The 25,618-nt window shown below is 31.1% G+C and overlaps 1 long non-coding RNA gene and 1 pseudogene across 2 annotated transcripts; one reads left to right on the top strand and one right to left on the bottom strand.

Annotated features, from left to right (window-relative positions):
• LOC128182790 (uncharacterized) lies at window positions 1–9,948 on the bottom strand. Of its 2 annotated transcripts, none has more exons than XR_008243470.1 (5): window positions 9,659–9,948; window positions 4,794–4,841; window positions 4,446–4,528; window positions 974–1,059; window positions 1–356 (listed from the first exon to the last, which is right to left on the bottom strand). It is a non-coding gene; the product is annotated as an uncharacterized LOC128182790 (long non-coding RNA). The 2 variants fall into 2 exon arrangements; XR_008243471.1 differs by having other exon boundaries at window positions 4,794–4,874.
• Window positions 9,949–18,601: 8,653 nt separating this feature from the next.
• LOC128185708 (uncharacterized) lies at window positions 18,602–25,296 on the top strand (annotated as a pseudogene).
• The last annotated feature ends 322 nt before the right edge of the window (window positions 25,297–25,618 follow it).

Below are 25,618 nucleotides of genomic sequence, written 5' to 3' on the forward strand. Positions count from 1 at the left end.
TTAGACTCTGACATTTTATTGAGTATTACTAAAACATTTAAATATTAATATGAACAAGGCAATATGATCGTTTAGGAACATTAAAACAGCAAAATATGTACATTGTATAACCCAACTTTCAATGCTACTGAATTTACACGTACATGTACACGTAAAAAGTGTATTAATTCTCTCATATCTTCATTTTTGGGAGAATACATGAAAACCACACGATCAATAAAAAATGTACCAGAGTTTCATTATCATTTCTAAACCAGTATTGATTAAAGCAATATTCATGGCGTAGATTTTTTCCGTTGACACTATTGGTCCTCAATCGTCTATCTAGGAAGTAAACCTTTGTCTGAACACTGGTGCTGCAACACAAAAATACTTGTCAAAATATAAATTCTGAGAATGTGTTTCATCTCTGTAAAGCAAGACTTTTAAATGTACTTTTTTTCAGATTTTATGCAATACTAAAAGGTATCACTACTCACTCTCTCTCTCTGTATCTCTGTCTCTGTCTCTGTCTCTCTCTCTCTCTCTCTCTCTCTCTCTCTCTCTCTCTCTCTCATAACTATCAATGAAAAACACATGTTGAGGCATTAAGTTAAAAATTCACTTTACACTTTAAATTCACACACTATCTCCCTCTCTATCTATTTTAACTTTTCCCTATCTCTCAATTTTTTTTAATGCCTTATCTCAGTTTCATGCTGTTATCCCTTTTTTACACACATCTAGTGACATTCAGGAAGAGTGTATCAATGATAAATTAACTTCATATTGATGAAAACTAAAAGCAGTTTTCTCTGTATTCTCTTTCTCTTTTTTTTATTTCCCCCCTCTCTCTTCATCTCTCTTTATTTATTTCTCTCTCTCTCTCCCTCTCCCTCCCTCTCTCTCTCTCTCTCTCTCTCTCTCTCTCTCTCTGACTCTCTCTCTCATGCTTATTTCTTTTTAAGAAATAACATTTAATTTATACATTTACCTTAATATGTATAATCTTAGACAATGGCTTTTCCATGTGAGACAAACACTTTTCTCAGGAAACCTCATTTACCTTGGATATTTTTCCTGAAAGCATAAGACAACAATAAACATAAAAAAACATTATTTTGTTTACTTTGTTTTACTCTTTATAAAAAAAGGTTATGTTTTGTTATACAAGGAAGTTTTTAGAAATGTATAATTGACCTTTATAAAAGTGTTCAAATATTGCTGCTGTTGTTATGTTCTACATGATCTCTCTCTCTCTCTCTCTCTCTCTCTCTCTCTCATTTGAACACATTTCTTTTATAAGTCCTCTCACTCCCTCTCTACCTTCTGCAAACTGTCTTTGTCTCTAACTTTGTTTCAATTTCATTGACTCTCTCTCTCTCTCTCTCTCTCTCTCTCTCTCTCTCTCTCTCTCTAATTGCCATCACATTTAGTTATTTACACACATGTTGTGACATTCAGGTAAAGTATCTCAATAGAACAAAAATCCCTTGATTTAAACAAAATAATAACTTATTTTCTATCAACTTCTTTCTCTCTTTTAAATGAACATTACTTTTTTTATTATTTACACACACATAGTGAAATTCAGGTAAAGTATCTCAATAAATAAAAAAGAAATTACCTCCTTTGAAGAAAAAGCTGTAAAAAGGCCTCCCACTTCCTCTCTCCCTTTCAATCTAATTATTTTATCTCTTAATTTCTATCAATTTCTCTGACTTTTTCAAACAGACATCACATTTCGTTATTTACACCCATGTAGTGACATTCAGATCAAATATCTAAATTGAAAAACATGTTTTACTTAAACAAAATGTTAATAATTCATCTCTCTTCCTCTCTCCCTTTTGATATAATTCCTTTAAATCTAACTTAGTCTCTCTCTCTCTCTCTCTCAAATTGACATCACATTTAGTTATTTACACGCGTGTAGTGACATTCAGGTAAAGTATCTAAATAGAAAAATTACTTCATTTATACAAAACAGTTGTATTAAGCCTCACTTACTATCTTTCCTCCACTCTGATTTCTTTATCTTATATTTCCCCTCTCTCTCTCTCTCTCTCTCTCTCTCTCTTTCTCTCTCTCTCTCTCTCTCTCTCATATTAACATCACATTTAGTAATTTACACTCATGTAGTGATATTCAGGCAAAAAAATTCAAAAGAAAAAATTGCTTCATTTGAACAAAAAGTTTTAATACTTCCTCTATCTTTCTCTTTCTCTACCGAACTGATTTCTTTCTCTCTTATTTTCTATTAAATTCTCTCTCTATTTTCCAATTGACATTACATTTAGTTATAAACACACATGTACTGACATTCAGTAAAAGTATCTCAATTTACAATAAAAAATTACCTCCTTTGAAGAAAAAGTTGTAATAAGTCCTCTCACTTCCTCTCTCCCTTTCGATCTAATTCCTTTATCTCTAAATTTATATCTATTTCTCTGACTTTTTTCAAAAAGACATCACATTTAGTTATTTACACACATGTAGTGACATTCAGGTCAAATATCTAAATTGAAAAACATGCTTTATTTAAACAAAATGTTAATAAATCCTCTCCCTTCCTCTCTCCCTTTTGATCTAATTCCTTTAAATCTAACTTAGTGTCTATCAACCTCTCTCTCTCTTTCAAATTGACATCACATTTAGTTATTTACACGTGTGTAGTGACATTCAGGTAAAGTAGCTAAGTAGAAAAATTACTTCATTTATACAAAAAAGTTGCATTAAGTCATCTCACTTCCTTTCTCCCTCCACTCTGACTTTTTTATCTTATTTTTCTTATTGACATCTCTCTCATTCTCTCTTTCTCTCTCTCTCTCTCTCTCTGTCTCTCTCTCTCTCTCATATTAACATCACATTTAGTAATTTACACTCATGTAGTGACATTCAGGCTAAAAATGTCAAATGAAAAAAATTGCTTCATTTGAATAAAAAGTTTTAATACATCCTCTATCTATCTCTCTCTCTCTCTCTACCGAACTGATTTCTTTCTCTCTTATTTTGTGTCTCTCTCTCTCTCTCTCTCTCTCTCTCTCTCTCTCTCTCTCTCTCTTTCAAATTGCCATTCCATTTAGTTATTAACACACATGTAGTGACATTCAGGTAAAGTATCTCCATCGAAAGAAAGTGCTTCACTTAAACAAAAAGTTGTAATACGTCCTCTCACTTTCTCTCTCTCTTCTGATCTAATTCTTCTATCTCTAAATTTTTATCTATTTCTCTGACTTTTTTAAATACCCTTCACATTTACTTATTTACACACATGTAGTGACATTTAGGTAAAATATCTAAATTGAATAAAAAATGCTTTATTTTAACAAAATGTTAATAATTCTTCTCCCTTCCTCTCTCCCTTTTGATCTAATTCCTTTAAATCAAGCTTAGTTTCTATCAACTTTTCTCTCTCTCTCTCTAACTCTCCTCTCTCTCTCTCTCTCTCTCTCTCTCTCTCTCTCTCTCTCAAATTGACATCACATTAAGTTATTTACATGCATGTTGTGACATTCAGGTAAAGTATCTAAATAGAAAAATTACTTTATTTATACAAAAAGTTGAAATTTGTCATCTCACTTCCTATCTTAATCCCTGTACTCTAATTTCTTCAACTTTTATTTCCTATCAACTTCTCTCTCTCTCTCTCTCTCTCCCTCTCTCTCTCTCTCAAATGAACACCACATTTAGTTATTTACACTCATGTGGTGACATTCAGGCAAACATTTTTAAAGAAAAAATTGCTTCATTTGAACCAAAAAACATGTCCTCTATCATCTTCTCTCCCTTCCAATCCGATTTCTTTTTTCATAATTTCTATTAAGTTATCTGTCTCTCTTTTTCAAATTGACATAACATTTAGTTATTTACACACTTGTAGTGACATTCAGGTAAAGTATCTCCATAGAAAAAAATTGCTTCACTTAAAACAAAAAGTTTTAATAAGTCCTCTCACTTCCTCTCTCCCTTCCAATCTAATTCCTTTGTTTCTTATTTTCTATCAAGTTTTCTGACTTTTTTTCAAATAGACATTACATTTAGTTATTTACACATATGTAGTGACATTCATGTATTATATCCAAATAGCAAAAATGCTTCATTTTTTTTTTCAATAATTCCTCTCTCTCTCTCTCTTCCTCTCTCCCTTCCAATCTAATTCCTTTAAATCAAACTTAGTGTCTATTGACTTCTCTCTCTCTTTCAAATTGACATCACATTTAGTTATTTACACGCATGTAGTGACATTCAGGTAAAATTTCTAAATAGAAAAATTACTTCATTTATACAAATTAGTTGTATTAAGTCATCTCACTATTTCTACCCTTCAATCTAATTCTCTCTCTCTCTCTCTCTCTCTCTTTCTCTCTCTCACACGCACACACACACATAGCATTTCAATTTTTTTCTGTTATTATTTGTAATAGTTAGTTGTTTACAATAAGTAACAAAAATTATACTGATACCTTCAAAAGCATCATTTTAAACATCTGCATCAAAAAACATATCAGTCATTGTCTGCAGATGCTTTCCATTTTGGGCCATTTCTCTTAAAAGAAAATGTACAAAAATTTCAGATATGCATAGTATCATTCAAATTAATTGTTCATTCTTAATTTCTTAATAATCATATATATTGTATACAGCAATATATAATTATATAAAGAATTTAATTCAGCTCACTCAGATCAAATGTAAAAGTATTACTCATAGACACTTAAGTACAAATAAAGCTTCTTTCTCTTATATATCCCTCTTTCTTTTTTTCCCTTAAGCATGTGTTTGTTTACAGTAAGAAAAAAATTGTTCATTACCTGGAAAAGCACAATATCCAACATCTACATCATAAGGCACATCAGTCACTATTTGCAAACACAATTTTTGGTTTTGAGTCTCTAAAAGAAATGTTAAAAAGAAGAATAATATTGGTTACATGTTGAGTTCATTTATGCAACGAAATAATCACCGTGAGTATATAAAATAATCCTTTTGTAAAGTATTGGACCCCCATGAGGAAACCAATATCTTATGCTTTTAACTTGAAAAAATCAGTATACATTATGTACATGTAATTGATTATTAAAAAAAACAACCTATATCACCATTATAGTTTAAATAAAAATCCTTTCCTATTGAACTAAATAGACCTCCATGAGGACACCCATGCTTTTCATTTCAACGTTAAAAATTCAGATTACTTATTCACTCCAAAAACCTCATAAATATTCTTGGATCTTTACTTTTACCCTGATTTGTCTTAAATTACATTAACACTATGAAATATTCACCATTAGTTTAAGTAAAAATCCTTTCCTGTTGAACTTAGAAACCCATGAGTAAATTTATACTTTTAATTTTAATGCTACAAATTCAGTATACTTGATCACTAAGGAAACTCCCTAAATTTATTTAAATCAATATTTGTACCCTTATTTATCCTAAATTACACAAATACTATGTAATAATTACCATTAGTTTAAGTAAAAATCCTTTCCTATTGAACTTACACACCCATTAGGAAAATCATTCTTTTCATTTTAACGTTATAAAATCAGTAAACCCCTTAAATCATTTTCAATCAATATTTGTACCCTAATTAATCCTAATTTACACTAATACTAAGAAAAAATAACCATTAGTGTAAGTAAAAATCCTTTCCTGTTGAACTTAGACCCCCATGAAGAAACCCACACTTTTCATTTGAACGTTCTAAACTCAGTATACTTAATCACATAGGAAACCCCTTAAATCTTTTCCAATCAATATTTGTACCCTAATTTATCTTTAATTACACTAATACTAAAAAATTATCACCACTAGTTTAGGTAAAATCCTTTCCTGTTAAATTTAGACTCCCATGAGGAAACCCATAATTTTCATTCAACGTTCTAAAATCAGTATACTTATTCACTTCGGAAACCCCCTAAATATTTTTCAGTCAATATTTATTCCCTATTTTATACTTTATTACATAAACACTAAGAAAAAATAACCATTGGTTTAAGTCAAAATCCATTCCTGTTGAACTTGGACTCCCATGAGGAAACTCATACTTTTCATTTTAATGTTATAAAATCAGTATACTTAATCACTAAGAAAACCCTTAATTCTTTTTCAATCAATATTTGTACCCTAATTTATCCTAAACTACATTAACACTTAGAAATAATCACCATTAGTTTAAGTAAAAGTTCATTCCTATTGAACTTAGACCCCCATGAGGAAAACCATATACTTTTTATTTTAACGTTCTAAAATCAGTATGTTTTCACTTAGGAAACCCCTTAAATTTTTTTTCAGTCAATATTTGTACCCTAATTTATCCTAAACTACACTAATGTTAAGAAATAATCATCAATAGTTTAAGTAAAAATCCTTTCCTATTGAACTTAGACCCCAATGAGGAAACTCATACTTTTCATTTTAACGCTCTTAAATCAGTATACTTGATCACTTAGGACACCCCCTAAATCTTTTTCAATCAATATTTGTATCCTAATTTATCCTAAACTACACTAATGTTAAGAAATAATCATCATTAGTTTAAGTAAAAATCCTCTCCTATTGAACTTAGACCCTGATGAGGAAACTTATATTTTTCATTTTAACGCTCTTAAATCAGTATACTAAATCACTTAGGAAACCCCTTAAATCTTTTTCAATCAATATTTGTACCCTAATTTATCCTAAATTACACTAATACTAAGAAATAATCACCATTAGTGTAAGTTAAATCCTTTTCTGTTAAATTTAGACTCCCATGAGGAAACCAATAATTTTCATTTTAACGTTATAAAATCAGTATACTTGATCACTTAGGACACCCCCTAAATCTTTTTCAATCAATATTTGTACCCTAATTTATCCTAAATTACACTAAAACTAGGAAATATTCATCATTAGTTTAAGTAAAAATCCTCTCCTATTGAACTTAGACCCTGATGAGGAAACTTATATTTTTCATTTTAACGCTCTTAAATCAGTATACTAAATCACTTAGGAAACCCCTTAAATCTTTTTCAATCAATATTTGTACCCTAATTTATCCTAAATTACACTAATACTAAGAAATAATCACCATTAGTGTAAGTTAAATCCTTTTCTGTTAAATTTAGACTCCCATGAGGAAACCAATAATTTTCATTTTAACGTTATAAAATCAGTATACTTGATCACTTAGGACACCCCCTAAATCTTTTTCAATCAATATTTGTACCCTAATTTATCCTAAATTACACTAAAACTAGGAAATATTCATCATTAGTTTAAGTAAAAATCCTCTCCTATTGAACTTAGACCCTGATGAGGAAACTTATATTTTTCATTTTAACGCTCTTAAATCAGTATACTAAATCACTTAGGAAACCCCTTAAATCTTTTTCAATCAATATTTGTACCTTAATTTATTCTAAATTACACTAATACTAAGAAATAATCACCATTAGTGTAAGTTTAATCCTTTTCTGTTAAATTTAGACTCCCATGAGGAAACCCATAATTTTCATTTTAACGTTATAAAATCAGTATACTTGATCACTTAGGACACCCTCTAAATCTTTTTCAATCAATGTTTGTGCCCTAATTTATCCTAAATTACACTAATACTATGAATTAATCATCATTAGTTTAAGTAAAAATCCTCTCCTATTGAACTTATTCTTCCATAAGGAAACCCTTAATTTTCATTTTAACGTTCTAAAATCAGTATAGTATTTATTTAGGAAACCCCCCCTAAATTTTTTAAATCAATATTTGTATCCTAATTTATCTTAAATTACACTAATACTCAGAAATAATCACCATTAGTTTAAGTAAAAATCCTTTCCTATTGAACTTAGACTCCCATGAAGAAACCCATAATTTTGATTTAAACGTTATGAATTCAGTATTGTTATTCACTTAGGAAACAGTCTAAATCTTTTTCAATCAATAGTTGTACCCTAATTTATCCTAAACTACACTAAAACTAGGAAATATTCATCATTAGTTTAAGTAAAAATCCTATCCTATTGAACTTAGACCCCCATGAGGAAACTTATATTTTTCATTTTAATGCTCTTAAATCAGTATACTAAATCACTTAGGAAACCCTTATAAATCTTTTTCAATCAATATTTGTACCCTAATTTATCCTAAATTACACTAATACTAAGAAATAATCACCATTAGTGTAAGTTAAATCCTTTTCTGTTAAATTTAGACTCCAATGAGGAAACCCATAATTATCATTTTAACGTTATAAAATCAGTATACTTGATCACTTAGGACACCCCCTAAATCTTTTTCAATCAATATTTGTACCCTAATTTATCCTAAATTACACTAATACTATGAACTAATCATCTTTAGTTTAAGTAAAAATCCTTTCCTATTGAACTTAGACTTCCATAAGGAAACCCTTAATTTTCATTTTAACGTTCTAAAATCAGTATAGTATTTATTTAGGAACCCCCCCCCCTAAATTTTTAAATCAATATCTGTACCCTAATTTATCTTAAATTACACTAATACTAAGAAATAATCACCATTAGTTTAAGTAAAAATCCCTTTTTATTGAACTTAAACTCCCATGAAGAAACCCATAGTTTTAATTTAAACATTATGAATTCAGTATACATATTCACTTAGGAAACCATCTAAATCTTTTTGAATCAATATTTGTACCCTAATTTATCCTAAACTACACTAATGTTAAGAAATAATCATCAATAGTTTAAGTAAAAATCCTTTCCTATTGAACTTAGACCCCAATGAGGAAACCTGTACTTTTCATTTTAACGTTCTAAAATCAATCTGTACACTTAATCACTTTGGAAACCCTCTAAATCTTTTTGGATCATTATCTGTACCCAAATTTATCTCAGATCGTACTAATATTAAGAAATAATCACCATTAGCTTAAGTAAATATCATTTATTTTGAAATTTAACCCCATGAGAAAACTCATACTTTTCATTTTAATGATAAAAATCAATATTTCCTGCTAAATCACTGTTTTAAAGTAACTTTTCCTAATATGTTTGTATTAATATAATTATGTAACGTAATTCATCCGTATTTTTAATGAAATTGTACAATTGAAAAGGTATATCAATCAAGTACATGTATGTGGAAACAGCATAACGATTCCACAGAACACAGCATTATGATTTTTAGAAAGATAGAGGAAATTAGGATTAAAAGTTGGCAATGTTTACAGAATGTTTTTAAACAGGTATTATGATAAAAGCTATGCTGATTGAGGTTAAAAGATCACATATTTTGCTTTTAATACATATTATTTATTTAAAAGAATTAAATATAGACTCAGTGTTAACCAGTTGGGAAAAAATACCGCTAAATTGAGGAAATATCACATATTTCTGATTAGGAATGGGGCCGAATTTCGCCCACTAAGAAGGTACTGATATATCCCTTAAAATATAAGTAATAATCTGTTCCATAATTAAATAAATCTTGAAATAAAATAGACACATTTTAATTCTAAATAAGTTACGATCCCTTCTTTGATTATGAATATGGCATTCGCATGATGTCAAAATTAGATCTCGTGTTCTCTTATCAGTGAAAAACTTAACAGGAAAGACAATGCCTGACCTTGTTATAGTCGTTTACCAGATTTATCTATTAGAATAGAATGATATAATTCCCTAGATATCGAAGAAAAAATGATACTTACTGTAAACAATTATTTCCATCTTCGAGTAGGAAGTTCCGATTGCGCATGCGCTATTTATATCCAATGGAGGAAAGTGTGTAAAGTACTCTTATGGACTCCACAATGCGTGTCAAAAAATTCACATACACACCGGAAACCCAAACATAGTACGATTTTATATTTTTTGAATCAAGTACGATGAGAAATAACGTTTCCGAACGATTTTACTTCCCACTACACGGGTGCATGTAGTGGGAAGAAAAAATGTAGTGGGATAAAACGTGTGTATTCATACTCGTGTAGTGGTATTCAGGTGCTTACAACACACACACACACACACACACACACACACACACACACACACACACACACACACACACACACACACACACACACACACACACACACCTCTAAAACAAACCGTACCGTTCCGTGCAAGAAACGAACCGTTCAAAAAGCGTACCGTACCGTTCACAAAACGAACCGTACCGTTCACGAAGCGAACCGTACCGTTCACAAAGCGAACCGTACCGTTCACAAAGCGAACCGTACCGTGCGAAAAGCGTGCAAGATAATTTATGCAAGACCCTCCTCCAGACGGACAAAAAAGCGTACCGTACCGTGCAATAAGCGTGCAACTTCCATATACGATTTTTTGACCTAATACGGACGGAGATTTTCGCTAACCAGTTAAGTTCAATATTTTGCTAGATTTTTTTATACGGGATTAGAAAAGACATACTAAGATTTAAAACTGTTATTCTTATAAAAACAGTTACAACATATTTTAATATAATTTCCTTTCTAAGACCGTAATCACTTCTTTAGGTTTTCGACAAAACTTACATCGCCAATTTCTTAAACACTGTAAACAGTTAATGTTCACACAATTCGTGGTAATACTATTTTGATTATTTTTATGAAATGTTTGAAACATTTGGTACATACTGGGCCCTACATAGCTTTAAATTAGTGATTCTCGGGAGAGAGAGAGAGAGAGCGAGAGAGAGAGAGAGAGAGAGAAAGAGATCATTACCTGAGACGTTAAACAAATAGCGTATGTTTAGAAATAAACACATTATGGCTAAACAAAGGTTGAAATATGATATTATATAGTTTTATATCCTTTTCAAATTAAAAAAATAAGAATGCCCACTTAAGTTACCCGGACCCAGAAAATCATCAGTGTTTTCAACGTGAAGTTAAATTTTTTGTGATCTGAAATCGTAAATTGGTTCCTTTTAATGTATTTGTTCTTAGATAAATTCATATTAATTTACCAAATATATTTATTAATCAATTGATATATTATCAAAATTCAAATCAATTTAAGTCATGTGTTTTTTTTCCTAAACAGACGTGATCTTGTAACTGACAATCCGATTAAAATGTCGGGAGCTTGCCTTAACGTCTTATTTTCTGTTATCGGAAAAACCCTTTTGATAGAACACCTTTAGATTTGTTAATTAATCTAAAGATAAACTTTAAACCAATAAAAAATGAGAAAAGAAAACATTTCAGATCATGTTTTTAAATACGCGTGGATGTGCTGCAGTAAATGACAACCACATATTACCGATGACTCGAGTTATTTGTACTTCAGCTATTTATGAAGCAATAAATAAACAAAAAATAACTCTTATTTGATATATTATAAATAAATACATGTACAAACTCTTAGTAAATTAAATGCAAAAATTGAACGGAAAAAAGTACATTCCATAGAATAACTTTTAACTTTATTTCCCGCGTAGCTGGTAATAGCGACGTGATTTCATATGAACAAAAATCACTCGTGCGATATATGTGTACAGATGATCAGAAACACAACAGCGTCTTTCATCTTGGGTTCTATACACAACAGGTGTAATTGTCTTATTTTGTTTTTTGGCAGTTATTGTACTTTACAAATAACTCTGTATATTTAGACGCTTAAACAGGTGTGCACGAGGTGCCGGTATTCACACCTTTCCACGGACACTTGTTTGGTAACTCTTTACAACATGTCGTGTGTATAGTCTGAATATATCTTACTTCTTCTTTGTTAGTTTCGTGGCTTTTCTTAATTTCTAAAAAACAAAAGAACTGTCTGCGAATCGTACCGTTCACAAAACGAACCGTACCGTTCACAAAGCGAACCGCACCGTTCAAAAAGCGTAACAAACCGAACTGTGCAACTGGTGTAGTAGCACGTTTCAGGGTCTGTACATGTATCTGCAACATGGAAAGGTGCTATAGTCACTCAAATATTTTAAAAAAATTAAGAGTTAAATAAATCGAAGGATTTACATGTATTATCAGGCCTATCAAAAGTTGTATGGAACACTCTAATATAGGAACATTCTGTTTTTTGAAATATGTAATAAAATTATGTATTTTACAATTTTATCTGAACCAAAGCAGCAAAGCACAATGGAGTATTCTTCAAAATAAAGTAGCGCAAGTATTATCTTCCCAGTATGTTTTTATCTGAATTGAGACGACTCTCATGGTGTATTTTTGATTTCTATAATTGTATATTCAATGTTAATAATTGATTTAGTTTCGCATTTTGTTTTGGTTTACATTTCTAAGGCTTCTTTCTTTTGCGATATAATTCATGGCAAGATTATGCACAATCAATTACTACATTTTTTTTGGTTAATGTAAAAAGATATAACAACGACACAATTCTTTTAACTCAAATGAGGGTTAAGTTTACATTTGAATACTACTGTGGTTTCATCAATATTCGTTGAATACCAATTTTCGTGGATTTCGTTGTTAAGCTGATCCACGAAATTAAATGTTCATTGAAGTTCATTTTTAACTATCAATTTGTATTGATTGGATCATTGGCCACGAAATTACGAATCCTTGAAACTGTGGTTTTCAGAAAATCCACGAAAATTGTTACCCACGAAATTTAATGAAACCACAGTAGTATGAATAAAGATAGATTTAGTTCTTCACGCTATCAAACATATATGATCATCTGGTTCAATTCTCATTTCTTCTTATGCTCACAGTTATACGATTAGTAGAAAACAGATTTACCCGTAATAAATATTGCCAATGATCAGCTTTTGTACTATAGTTATATCAGCTACTAATCTAATGTAATAGATTTGATCATTTACAAAAAAACAAAAATTATATGTATGCATTTTATTTTATTTTCATCGCACAAAGGAAACAAAACACATTCTGGTCATATCTGCAAACTATATATATTTAAAAACTATCTCTATAGAGCTTTTTAAAAAATAACCCCAACAAACAAAAAGAGTTTGAATGTCTCACTTAATAACTCCCCTGCGAATGTTATTGTCATTTAAATTTTAGACTACGTGGTTTTATTTGACCCTTTCAGTTTTGCAGTAAAAATCGTGTCTCGTGTTTAGAGTCTATTTCATAGAATATAGGTACTAGTAATCAATCAAATATAAAATCAAGACGTTTATTGATTTTAATCTTTATCTTCATTAATTGGTGGATAAAATGAGTTCTAGAAATAAAAGTGACTATAGAAAAAAACGGTTTTATCTGCTGTTGCAGCAATGAACATGCTTAGTAGCGATCGCCCCTAAGGAATTAATTTTCGATCCGCGCCTGACCTAGTAATAGAACTAATAGTGGAACAACGACTTTACTATTTTATACAGAATGTTCATTGAAATTGCTCGATGTACTAGGTTTTTATGCAAAACAGACACCCTTTTTTTTTAAAGCATGATATTGCACACCACAATTATCATAACTGGCTAGGATTTTATTATGCAACAAAATGTTTATATTTTCAACCACGTGGAGGGTGGTTGAACACTAATGATAAATCTGTGTTGAATATCATCATTTAATTTAAATAAGTGTTAGATGATGAAATAAGACATACATCTAAAAAGATTTTCGTGTTTTAACATAAATCAAGGTATGATATGATATAAAAAACGACCAGTACTTATGTGTTTTGAGAATATTATCCGAACACTTATACTTCCGCTAAAAATTTCACAGAAACTAAACAAATCGCGGGGAAGTCTCGTAAACTTCCATTCGAGCACTTCTGGATTCATTACATACTTAGCAACGATTAAAGAAACATTCCGAACACATTCGGGAGGTGAATAAGTTGTTTTCATATTGGAAAGCAATTTAAAGGCTTTACGTCCATTTCTCTGTCAGTAAAAAGCAAGAAGAAAGGAACCGAACACATTTGGTAAGCAAGATGTGTATCACCATAGAATTCGAAATTTTCATTTCAGCTTATCAAAAAAGTTTTGAACAAAAACATCGCTATTCACTTCATCGAACTACAGTTTCAAATAATGCCTGCATGCATTTCTGCCTTGGTTTTTTTAGGCTACTATCACTACAACGTGTTGAAATTTGAAACAAATTTGAATTCAATTTGTTTAAAAAAAATGTAAACTTTGTAACTTGAATTTGAAATGTATTGGGTTAGAATGGTTTATTCATCGTTTCATAAAACATTGTCATAATGACGTAGTCATATTTTTGACAATGCATCAGTTGGGTAAAATTTTTATTAGTTCACAATTCGGTACGTACCTTTAACATTTCTTAAATAGAATAAAACATGTCAAAAATGTATTATGTCATCAAAATCATTATATATTACTCAATCAAATTAGATTATGAAATAGAAAAAAGGCAATTGCTATTAAATACAGAATGATGAATAAAGGTAAGAAAAACCACAACTATAGTGAACATGTACCTACCACTGATGTTACATGTACTTATCCTCTCCTTACTACGGAGGATGCATGATGCCGTGAAACAAAATCGCCACTTACAAAGGTTGCTGGCTGGCAACAACCTGCATCTCTCTACTAAACTGTGCCTCTCAATGGATATTCAAATTGTTAGGACTTTACTTCCACCCGACCATGATTAAACTCTAAAATATCAATTTAATCATAGATCAAAGTTTCGTATAAACCCGGGTAAATGTTGGCATTGATTAGATTAAAAGGAGAAATGTGCTTCAAATTTTCTTTAATATTGCTGGGATCGATAGAGATGTCCAAGAAACGGGAGATTTCTTTTTCTTTTTTGGCGGCAGCTTGAAGGTATGAACATTACAGAAAAAAACCGTAGGTTAACAGACAAAAACAAAACTCGCCTTTGGTTTTCGACTTTCTCAATCCTCATACTTGTAAAACAGAAAGAAAAACCATCCTGGTATGCCAGAACCAAAAAAAAAAAAAAACCCAGAAGAAATCTATTTATTCCACCTAAATATCATTATTTTAAAATAACCCCCCCCCCCTGAAATTGCGAAAAAATGATGTTATTGTTGATATTACCTATGCATTTTCTTTAACCATATTTGATAATACTATTGTGTTGGTTTTATAAATTCAGTTATAACAACTATGTATTTCAAAATTAATTGATTAAAAAACAAATTATAGGTAGTTGATTTTGTCGTTTGATAAATTATACCATAAAAGTATGCATTTTTCTAACCCTTGTATACAATTTCAAATAATTGATTTGCTTTTATGTGTCTTTGTTACTAAATAAACACTAGCGAGTTTAATAAATCTACCGTAGTAGATACAAAACATGGAACTTATTTCATTAGTTTTGGTTCAATCTCTGCAAGGACGTATTTTACCGCATGTCACCTTGACACACGAAATATTCGATCTGATAATATACAGTTCATGAATTTGCCTTACTGACTAGATCTATCCTCCGGACTCATGGAGAACATTCAAATCAACTGGGTATGCTAGATATAATTTATTTGATAAATGTAATCGATGTTTTTTTTAACATTGAACATTAAGAATACCGCAATTAACTTTCGGTTTGTTTGCCTTATACTGTTTTGCTCTGTGAATAGCTATACATATATTTGTTTGTACTGACACTCACAGGAATTCAAACTTTTTTGTTTTGCCTATTGAATAACTTTTTAATTATTAGTATTTTTTACAAAATCTTAAAAAAAGCGTTTATTTGAATTTAATGTTGGAATTTAAATTCTTTTTGCTAAGCAACATCTTGCAGAATTTGTTTCTGAGTGAAGACAGGGTTTCTAGAACTTATGAGAAAAAAAAACCTGCAGAATCGTTTCCACTTTATTTCTAACACCTTTGTGGTCCTATCAAAGCCAATGTTGTATACTCGTTCGCTTTTCACTTACTTATTGTGAATGTCTCGTACATATCATGTGCCCTTGGGGTAAAGAACTGTAATACCCTGAGTGAAAACCCAGTTGTCTGTGATTGGTCACCCCTTTGAGCTGTTTAGAAATAACCACTATGCAGGAAGTCAATTCGACTCTAAAAAATCTGCGTTAGAACACTACATGGTGAATATAAAATGTTCAGTACAAAAAGATTTCCTCGTAGACTTTTCCTTGGATTAGTAAGACACTTTGGTCAAAAGTCTAATAATAAGTTGTAATCAACTAATGGAGAATATTACAATGTATGAATATACAAATAATGGTGCAAAGTACTAAACTAAGTTGAAATATTTTTAACAACTTGCTATAATTATCCCTACCTAAAATTTCTGCATCCCGATTTGAAACTAGAAGGATAAACTTGTATCTAATTGATTAATTAATTAATCATCCTGTATGTTTCAAGTTTCCAAAGCATTCTCTCGATAAGAAGATTCTTTCAATTTTTCGTGGTAAAAATTCTACACGTTTAATTACGGTACATTTTGATGAGGTAAATATCACAAAATTATAATGCCAGTGACAAAAAAGCGTATTATTCTGGACAATGAATTCTGTTTTCTGGTTTTCGATTATTTAAATTTATAGTACTTAGAAACTTCTATTTCATTTGATGTATTACTTAATGTTTTATATTACATGTACATATGGTAATATATAGGAAATTAATTTCGATGACGATTATAGGAAAAATTCCATCAAAAAAACAGAAATAATTGTATTGGACTCATTTATTAAAATAATACTGGGTTTTTTTTCTCAGGCCGAAACGACGGACCGCACTGAGAAAAGGCCGAAACGACTTACTACGGGTAATATTAAAGCGTTCGCGGAGTGTACTTAATCACCAAACAAACAAGTAAGCGATTACAGTTTTGTTTTTATTAGATAAATGTATAATTATTATTAAAAAGGAAATAGAGAACTTTTATTTATTGCTTAAACAAACATTTTTGGGAGTTGATTTTAATCAACTCTCCTATGCAGTTAATTAGACAAGCTGAAAGTGAAACAGTGTTTGGACCTCAGCACAAATCATCGCTGCTGATAAGACTAAGTTCTTGAAAATAATTGATAAATTCGATGTTTTGTATGCTAAAGCATTGTTTTTCAAGGAAAACCTTGAAAGTAGTCAGATTTTAAATGGTACGAACAATTTAGATATTTTTTGTAGTCGTATGTATTCCTACGCCAGAGTTCAATATAGTCTCGTTCAACTCGACGCTCGGCTGTCTCCGTAAATCTCCGACAAGCAGAGAGTCTCTCTTGCTTGTCGGAGATTTACGGTGTCAGCCGAGCGTTTGGTTGAACGAGACTAGAGTTCAATATTGCTTGGATCCATACAATTTTTGAGAAATATTTCTATTACTGATACATAGTTTGATTAAATTAATTTTATCTCTAAATATTATTCAACATGATTCATATGGGGGTTTCTCGACATTCTGGTCGAAAAAGTCATTAATTAATTATTTAATTATTGATTTTAAAATAAATAAACATCGACAAAATCAACTCCCGTCAGTTCTTCAGTACTTTGATTATCAAATATATTTCCTTATGATAAAATATCCACGGAAATGTTTGGCGATCAGCTGATTCTGTCGCCGATAAATGTAAACACGGTTCGGGAAATTATTACTTTATGAATCATTTAAAAGCATCACATTTGTTGTTATATCATTTAAATTCAGTGAATAAATTGTCAAAATATAAATTTATATAGTTAGCTTACATTCCTAATTTGATCTGATCAGTTTATTATCGGGTCGTATACTGCTAAACGTCCTTGTTATCAGACATTAAGAAATTATATAAAACGTGATCAGTACATACACACAACGTCCGTTTCTTGTTTCGATACTTGCCTACTTATATGTCAAATTGTTAGTTGATTGCATTCTTCTGTTCTTATACTTTTGAGGTTACATAAAACAATTAAACTTCATTTATGTTGTCATTTTACGCTGCATAATGTAACCTAGTACCGAATTGACAAAAATGTAGCACGAATAAATTTTCTTTACTGCTTTGTAAATTTATAACATTGATATTAATTCTTATATGTAAAAGTGATGTTATAAATATATTTCAAAATTAATTCTCTATTCACAATAATGCTCTAAATTTTATACTGGAATCTTATTAGCTACAGGATGCAAGATAGAATAGGATAGAATTTGACTTAAGTATTTCTATCAAGTATCGGTAATCCTTTATCCTGTTCTATCCTATCCTTGTCAACTTTCATAATAGCAGCACGTTTTATTGCAACCTTCTTTGCCGTCTATTTTTGTAGAATTGGCTAAGTATTAAAGTTTCTACATATTTTAAAGAAAATAGTCGTATTAAATGTCTCATTTCCGTGCAACTTAAAACGCTTAAAGTAGACAATTTTAAAATTCATCCTTGCAAAAATCTCATTTTATCTAAATTCGAATGGTTTTCTTGACCCTACATAAAGACCAAAACATTTATACAAAATCTTCTTAATTCTTCAATCATTGATGTTATCACGCAGTTCAAAGACTACAGACGAGGTCATTAATAGTTTCAGCTTTAGAAAAAAGAAATAGAAAATTGATATTTGAATTTTGTTTTGTTTCAATTTTGTCTTATATTTGGTTCAGTGTCAACTGTGTGTGTTTTGTATCTTTATTATTAAATGAAAAACAATAATGATTGTCAAGAACTATACAAACTAACTAAAATATAACTGTTAGTCCATTATTTAAGGTTCGCAAAGAAAACAAGAAAATATGGAACGTTGCCAGGAAATATTTCGAAATGAAGGATACAAGTTGACTGTATATTCTGAAGACAATTACTCTTTTTATCACTGTATGAACATGGCAGTATTAGACAATAAGCAGGATGTCACTCTTAAAAAGGCAATGCAAAAACAAAATGATCTTTTTGAGTTTGAGATGAAAAATCCACTATATCACACTTGTTTCTACCACAATGTTTTGAATGCTACGGGAAGCTTCCCGCAAGAGATTGCTTGTCATACGATCTTAAAACTATTCAAAAAGGGAAAAAGCCACCAACACCAAGGGAAATATTTGCTGCAGCCGAAATGTTACAGCGATGCATTTGTGTTATCCGTTTCGACCATGATGCTAGGGGGGACATTAAAAGACTAAAAGGATATATGTTTGCACCTACTAATAAACAACTTCTTGATACGGAACCTATTTACATTTTAATGATGGAACAATATAGTGGATGCAAAATATTTGGCAGAATTTGTCGAGTAGACGACATGGCTAATCTGAAATCTTGCCCAGGTAATATTGCTAACTTGAATCACAGACAATGTTTTGGTCTACGTTTCGTAAATGAATTTTCGGTTCTCTTTGACTGCCATGTTGCCTTTGGTGAAAGAGCAAATGTCAAAGATTTATATCGTCGTCTTAGTTTAGAATTTTATGGGACAGAAATGCATCATGATCGTATTCTGAATATCATATGCAATTTTGAACTTGAAGAAGACAATTTTGAGTTGTTTTGCAAATACGCTGACAAAACAATCACGGAAGAAACAAGTGTTAGTGTCAAAAGGAAGATTTTGAATACACACATTGAAGCTGTTAAAAACCGAATGAAGCCACCGGGTGAAGGAGAACTTTTTGCTTTGTCATCAGTATTCAACGTAGACTTAATCGTTGATAAGACGGGAAGAGATGAATGGGAGACGTATATGTCAGTGGTTTGTTGCTATTTGAGCGGTTTCGATTCCCCAATCATACTCCGTGTTCAAGGTCGGGATGGAGTTTATATGCCTTACGTAACAGAATCGGGAACTTGTTCCTGTCGTCAGCAGAAACCAATAATACTTGGTCACATTGGAAAGGTTAAAGGCAACATCCATGAGACCGTTTGTATGTTTAGATACGTTGCAAAACAAATTCCTTTTTAAGTTTTTGAAACTATAATAGACAAATTAAACAAATTAGAGATTGGAGATAGATTAGAAATTAAGAATCCTTTTCTAAAATTTAAGAAAACTAAATTACAATAACTATTTATATTTAAAATAAAGAAACGATAAGATATTTTACAATATCAAAGTATGAAGAGATATCCGTGTTTTATCAAACATTTTTTTTAAACAGTTATGACATCAAATTTTATTGAATTTTGAAATCACCTTTGTCAGAAGCCTAAATTAGTTTTCAAAATTTGTCCGCTGTCTGTCTTCAGTGTTGTCGTCGTAATTGATGTTAAACACTTTTCACATTTGCATCATCTTCTCTTGACCACTTAACCGATATTAACTTGGCAAAACACATTCTTGGGTAGAGGAATATGTTTGTTCAAATGAAGGGCCTTGCTCTAATTTAAAAGAACATAGTATATCATTGAAAATTTGTTGGCTTTTAAAAACGTCTTCTGATAAAAACAAAGCATTAGACCTCCCTCCCAAAAATAAGGCGTTTGTGTAAAGATCGTCAGATTCAAGTTTGTTCAAATCGCTATTCCCGGGGTAGGTTGGGGCATCGATGAGGATTTGAAATTTTATATAGGAATTAAAGGTAATAAAGCTTTGTAATTATTATTAACCCATTTGCTAATAAAGGCATTACGTTTTGTGTAAGCATGGTCTTGTAGTGTATATCAAAGTTTGTTAAACGCATGATGTCTGGGGCGGGTGTGGCTACAGTTGGATTACGGATTTAAATACAGAACAAATATTTAAATCTCTCCTTCCCCAAAACCACCTGATAAGAAAATCTTAACTTTTGTGGAAGCATTCTCAGATAGAGTTATTTAAAGTTTTTTTCTTCAAATTAATAGTCCCCAGGGGTAGAATGTTGCAAAATGGGATGTAAAATTTTTTACATTAAAAAGAAAATAAATAAAAAATCATTCAAAACTTCAGGCCTAAAAAACTAGTCCATGTCTAAATAAATATTTCTTTATAAAGGCAAAATAAGAGAAACTTCTGGTTAGGGCTATATAGTCTCACAAAATTATTTGTTTTATCTCGTTATGAGTTGAATTTAAAAGACAAGTTTGCATTAGGAATGACTTTGATAGACTCTTTGTTATTTAGTAAAATATGAAGCATATAAAGTTTCAATTATGAGTAAATGATGCTTTAAAATACATTCAGCTCTTCTGATCTGGATCTGCCACTACTTGTCAAATAATTATGTCGACTTGTCAGATGATTATTTCGACTTGTCAGATGATAATGTCGACTTGTCAGATCTTAATGTTGACTTGTCAGAAAACTATCATATTAAGTAGAAACTCAATATTTTGTCGTCAAAGCGTGTTAGTGCCACTAAATGTCATCATCATGTCATCATAATATCTGACGAGTCGAAATCAAGATTTAACAAGTTACCATAATTATCTGACAAGCCAATATAAAGATCTGATAAGTTAACATAAGTATCTGACAAGTCGATATTATGATCTGACAAGTTAATATAATTATTTGACAAAAAATATAAAAATGAAGAAAATAATCATTCATACTATATGTCGACTTGTCAAATAATTATATCGACTTCTCAGATTATTATATCTATTTGTCGGATTATTATGTCGACTTGTCAGATCGTTATATCAACTTGTCAGAAAGATAATGTCAACTGGATGTCACAATTTTGGCGTGGAAACGTTTAAGTTTTGATTTTTTTAATTCCACGCGTGAATAAGTGACGAGTCTACATAAAGGTTTAACAAGAGAGCATAATTATTTAACAAGTTGACATCAAGATCTTCCAAGATGACATGATTATTTGACAAGTGGTGGCAAATCATTGCCACCATAACATTGTTTTCAAGAAAATAATGACTATGAAGCTTAATGTTTTATTTGTGCTCTTGAAGTGAAAACCCCATGCTGTGCTTCATCGAATCATCGACATAACCACAAACATTTGAAGCATATACAAAACATTAGGAATTTCTGGCCTCTTCGAAACGACTACCTGAATCCAACAGAACTGGTTTCAATTATAATTACACGACTTGAAAATGAAGATCGTCGTCTAGACCAAATCAATGGCGGATCAGGATCACTTGCAAATGCTCTGGCTAAGGAACTATATGGGGATGAAAATCAATTCTTTACATGGTACAAGTTAATTAACTTGCAAGAATAAAATTGATAATGATTTGATTTTAGATAGTTCAGAATTCAAGTGTTAAGGAAATCTTTTGCATTTTGTGTCTTTTATTTTTTCTGTTATGTTATCTTCTTTCTTTAAAAAGGGATCCACTTGAAGACCTTGAAGAAAAAGAATTGCAATTGGACAAACAACTTCGACGACTGTCTAATTGGTTAAAAGTTCCCATTTACGTCTACTATGACATGGCTACTTATGATCAGTTGGGAGTTTCTCAGCATTTTGCATGGAAAAAATATGAACCCGATTTAACTTTGTCCATGACACACAGTGACTGCAGATTTTATATCACTCTCTTTTACAACCGATTAAACGGTACATTTGACCGAATCATTCCCATACAAGGCTGCAATTGTCAGATTCCTCCTCCTCTGTCTTTGCTTAGAAACAGTCAGAGTAAGTAAAATTCTACAACGTTGCATACGTGTAATTGTAACTTTTAAGATACAAAGATATACTCAATCCTTTCATAACGTTTGATTCGCTATGATAAGTATAAAAATCTATATTATTATTTTTTTTAAAATTAAATTTCAGTTTTAAACAAAGGCTTTATAGAAAGTTTAACATATGCAATAATTTATTGAAAAAAATAATGATAAATGATATATCATTAAAGTTTTTTATATTTGTTTCGAATTTGACAATATATTTAGTCTTAGTAATCCTACCTTTTGTAAATAAATACATCTTATTTGACTAACGTGCGTTAGTAGCTAATAATTGCCTGCTTGCACCTGAGTGTTCTATTTCATCTCTGGTTCAAAGACAACGGGTACGTTGTAATATGTATAAACCAATTAATGCTGCCCTGCTGACTCTATAATTTGTATTAATGTTTTATCGTTATGCATGTCTAGACCCCTATAATATGGTATTTACAGAAAATCGATATAAACATTCATCCATCATGTCAACAAACCATAGGAATAAAGCATTTCATGTAACTATAATTACATGTATGAATTTTGCATTGAAATGATGCTTTGTTGTATTAGATATGGAGACTGAACTTTTGACTTGTATCCCACGTAGCGACCGTCATCATCATCTAACTAGCTTTTTAACAGTTGACACTGACAGGATCAAATTTGAGGTAGAATTACGGGATTTTCCGGTTTGTTCAGCATTCTCTCCATTGAGGATAGCATTGCAAAGAGACAATATGAGACAAAGAACATTTGATTCTGTTGAAACAAACCAACATTCTCTCTTTCGATGTTTAAGCAAAGAAATTTTTGGAACCGAAAATAACTTTGATACACTGAAGAACTCTGTAATGAACTGTTGAATAATTTCGAGATCTATATTCCTTTTCTCGGCAAAAACGTCAACAAAGCTTATCAAGTACATTTAGGAAACGATAATGTTGGCAAAAAAGACTATAAAGATATGGCCAATTTCGTGAAAGAGAGAATTGAGGATGACCTACCCTGTGATGAATTACTTCTGTGGCTCGCATGTACTTTTTTCAGGACAACCATTTATGTTCTTCGTGTCCGTGACACCAAAACTTTGACAGAGAGTTTCTGGACAGAGTATATAAAGGTTAGAAGTAGAAACTCGGATCAAACCGAAATGCCATACTTAAAAAAATGTCGCAAGGCCAATACGTACGTCATTACTCTGTTGGAGATAGAAAGTAATCATTATTTCAGGATTGTTCCTAAACAATCATCCTGTAACTGTCTGTTAGAAATTCCTGCCGTGCCTGACTACCAGACTGATTCAACATTATATCATACACAACTAGGTAGGTACGGATAATGCTAAAAAAGAGAAGAATATTAAATAAACATATAACTTATTAATTAAATTGTTTTGAGATATTTTAGAATTAAAACCTTATTTTTTATTTTAACTTTAAAAACGTAGAGTTGTTATTAATTTGAAGATGTGTAAAATATAATTTAACTTTGAAAAAAAACCCCGTCTTTTAGATTGCATTCTTATGCGAAGAATAAGAAAAATTGACAGCCTATTAAGTAATGCTTGTATATTGATTGAGCAGTGGTTAATTTGTAACAGAAATCTGCAAAAACATTGTGAACTGATAATATCAGAAATTGAAGGTCTTCGCAAAAACGTTAATAGTGCCAGTATAACCGGAACAAGTGCTGGATTAATCGGAGCAGTTCTCACTGGTGTAGGGTTTCTACTTGCCCCAATTTCAGCAGGAATTTCTGGAGTACTTTTTTGGGGGGAGTAGTTTTGACAGTATATGAAGGCACCGTAGCAACGAGGGCAAAGATAAATGAAAGCGTGCTTAATAATGGTACAATAGACACACTTAAACGGTACCAAAACTGTTACAACGAAAGATTTGATAGCTTAAAATCAATCATAAGTGAACTGACTTGCGAGTTGAATAAGCTGAAAGAAATATCAACAGAGTTGCAAGCAAAACAGAGCATTGAATCTTCTGATTTTGCAGGGGTACAGAGTATTCCAGGGATTGTTCGTACTGTTAAAGGCCTAATAATGATTCCACTAAGCGTGATGAAAGTATCTGCTCGAGGAATAACCATTCTAGGTGCAATTATTCGGCCACTTTCTGTTGTGATTGATACAAAATTGCTATTTTTGTCGGCTACAAATATGAAAGAGGGTATTATAACCAATGTAACAGAAAATCTGCGCCGAATGTCTGCAGCGTTATATGGATCAAGAAGGCAAATGCATGGCTGGGCTTATGGAAACCAGAGACCGTACCTTTACGATTAATAGGGACAGATATCAGATGTGCAGTGTTTCAGGCTTATTAGGATAAAGTACATCATATCTTATTATACATCTATTTATTTTTCACACTTTCACTACAGTAAGTCAATTCATTTTGCTGATATCCTATTAACTTTTTACCGTTACAAGACCTATTGTTTGCAAAACAGACTAATTCCAGTAAAAAGGTGCTTCAGTTTGATTAACTGTTACACAGTTCTATTTGAACGTTTAGCAATTTCGTTTAACCTAAGGCAAAAAAATATCTCGAATACTCCAAATAAAACAATTATTACAATTATTCATTATTGCCAGCGCTTTCGATCTCTAGCAACAATGTAAGTGTATAATTCTTGATGGCACATGCTCGACGTCATGTTTGGGTATTCTGGGAAAACCGTTGTAAAATGAATGTACGGTGACAATTTCTTTTCAGCAGAAAAATGATACTTAGAATATGATATGATCATGTGTCTGAAGTTCCTCAATGTGCCAAAAAAAACCAAACAAACAAAAACAAAAAAAACCCCACCAAATTAGTCATTGCTAAGATTGCAGAGATTTTGTAAAATCTAGCTTAATATACAGTTATATCACCCTCCTAGGTAATTCAGGCAAGCTGTCTTTTCAAAGTACGCCTAAAAACAAGAGGCAATTTATACAATGCAGTACCACACTGAAAAGAATTCTTTATTTTTTTCATTTTTAACAAGATATAATCAAGATATATATTAACATAAAAAACGACATTAAAGCAGGACAATTTTTAATCGAAGCAAAAGAAAATCTCTTTCAATTGGTAAATTTTTCTTTAGTCTATCATACAGAAAAATCCGAGCAAATAAATGACATTAACGACCTTCCTTTTTGTGTATAAAAATGACTACAGCGCTAGCTTACCTATCCTTT

Source organism: Crassostrea angulata, chromosome 5 (assembly GCF_025612915.1).
Source record: "Crassostrea angulata isolate pt1a10 chromosome 5, ASM2561291v2, whole genome shotgun sequence".
NCBI classification, from domain to species: Eukaryota; Metazoa; Mollusca; class Bivalvia; order Ostreida; family Ostreidae; genus Magallana; species Magallana angulata.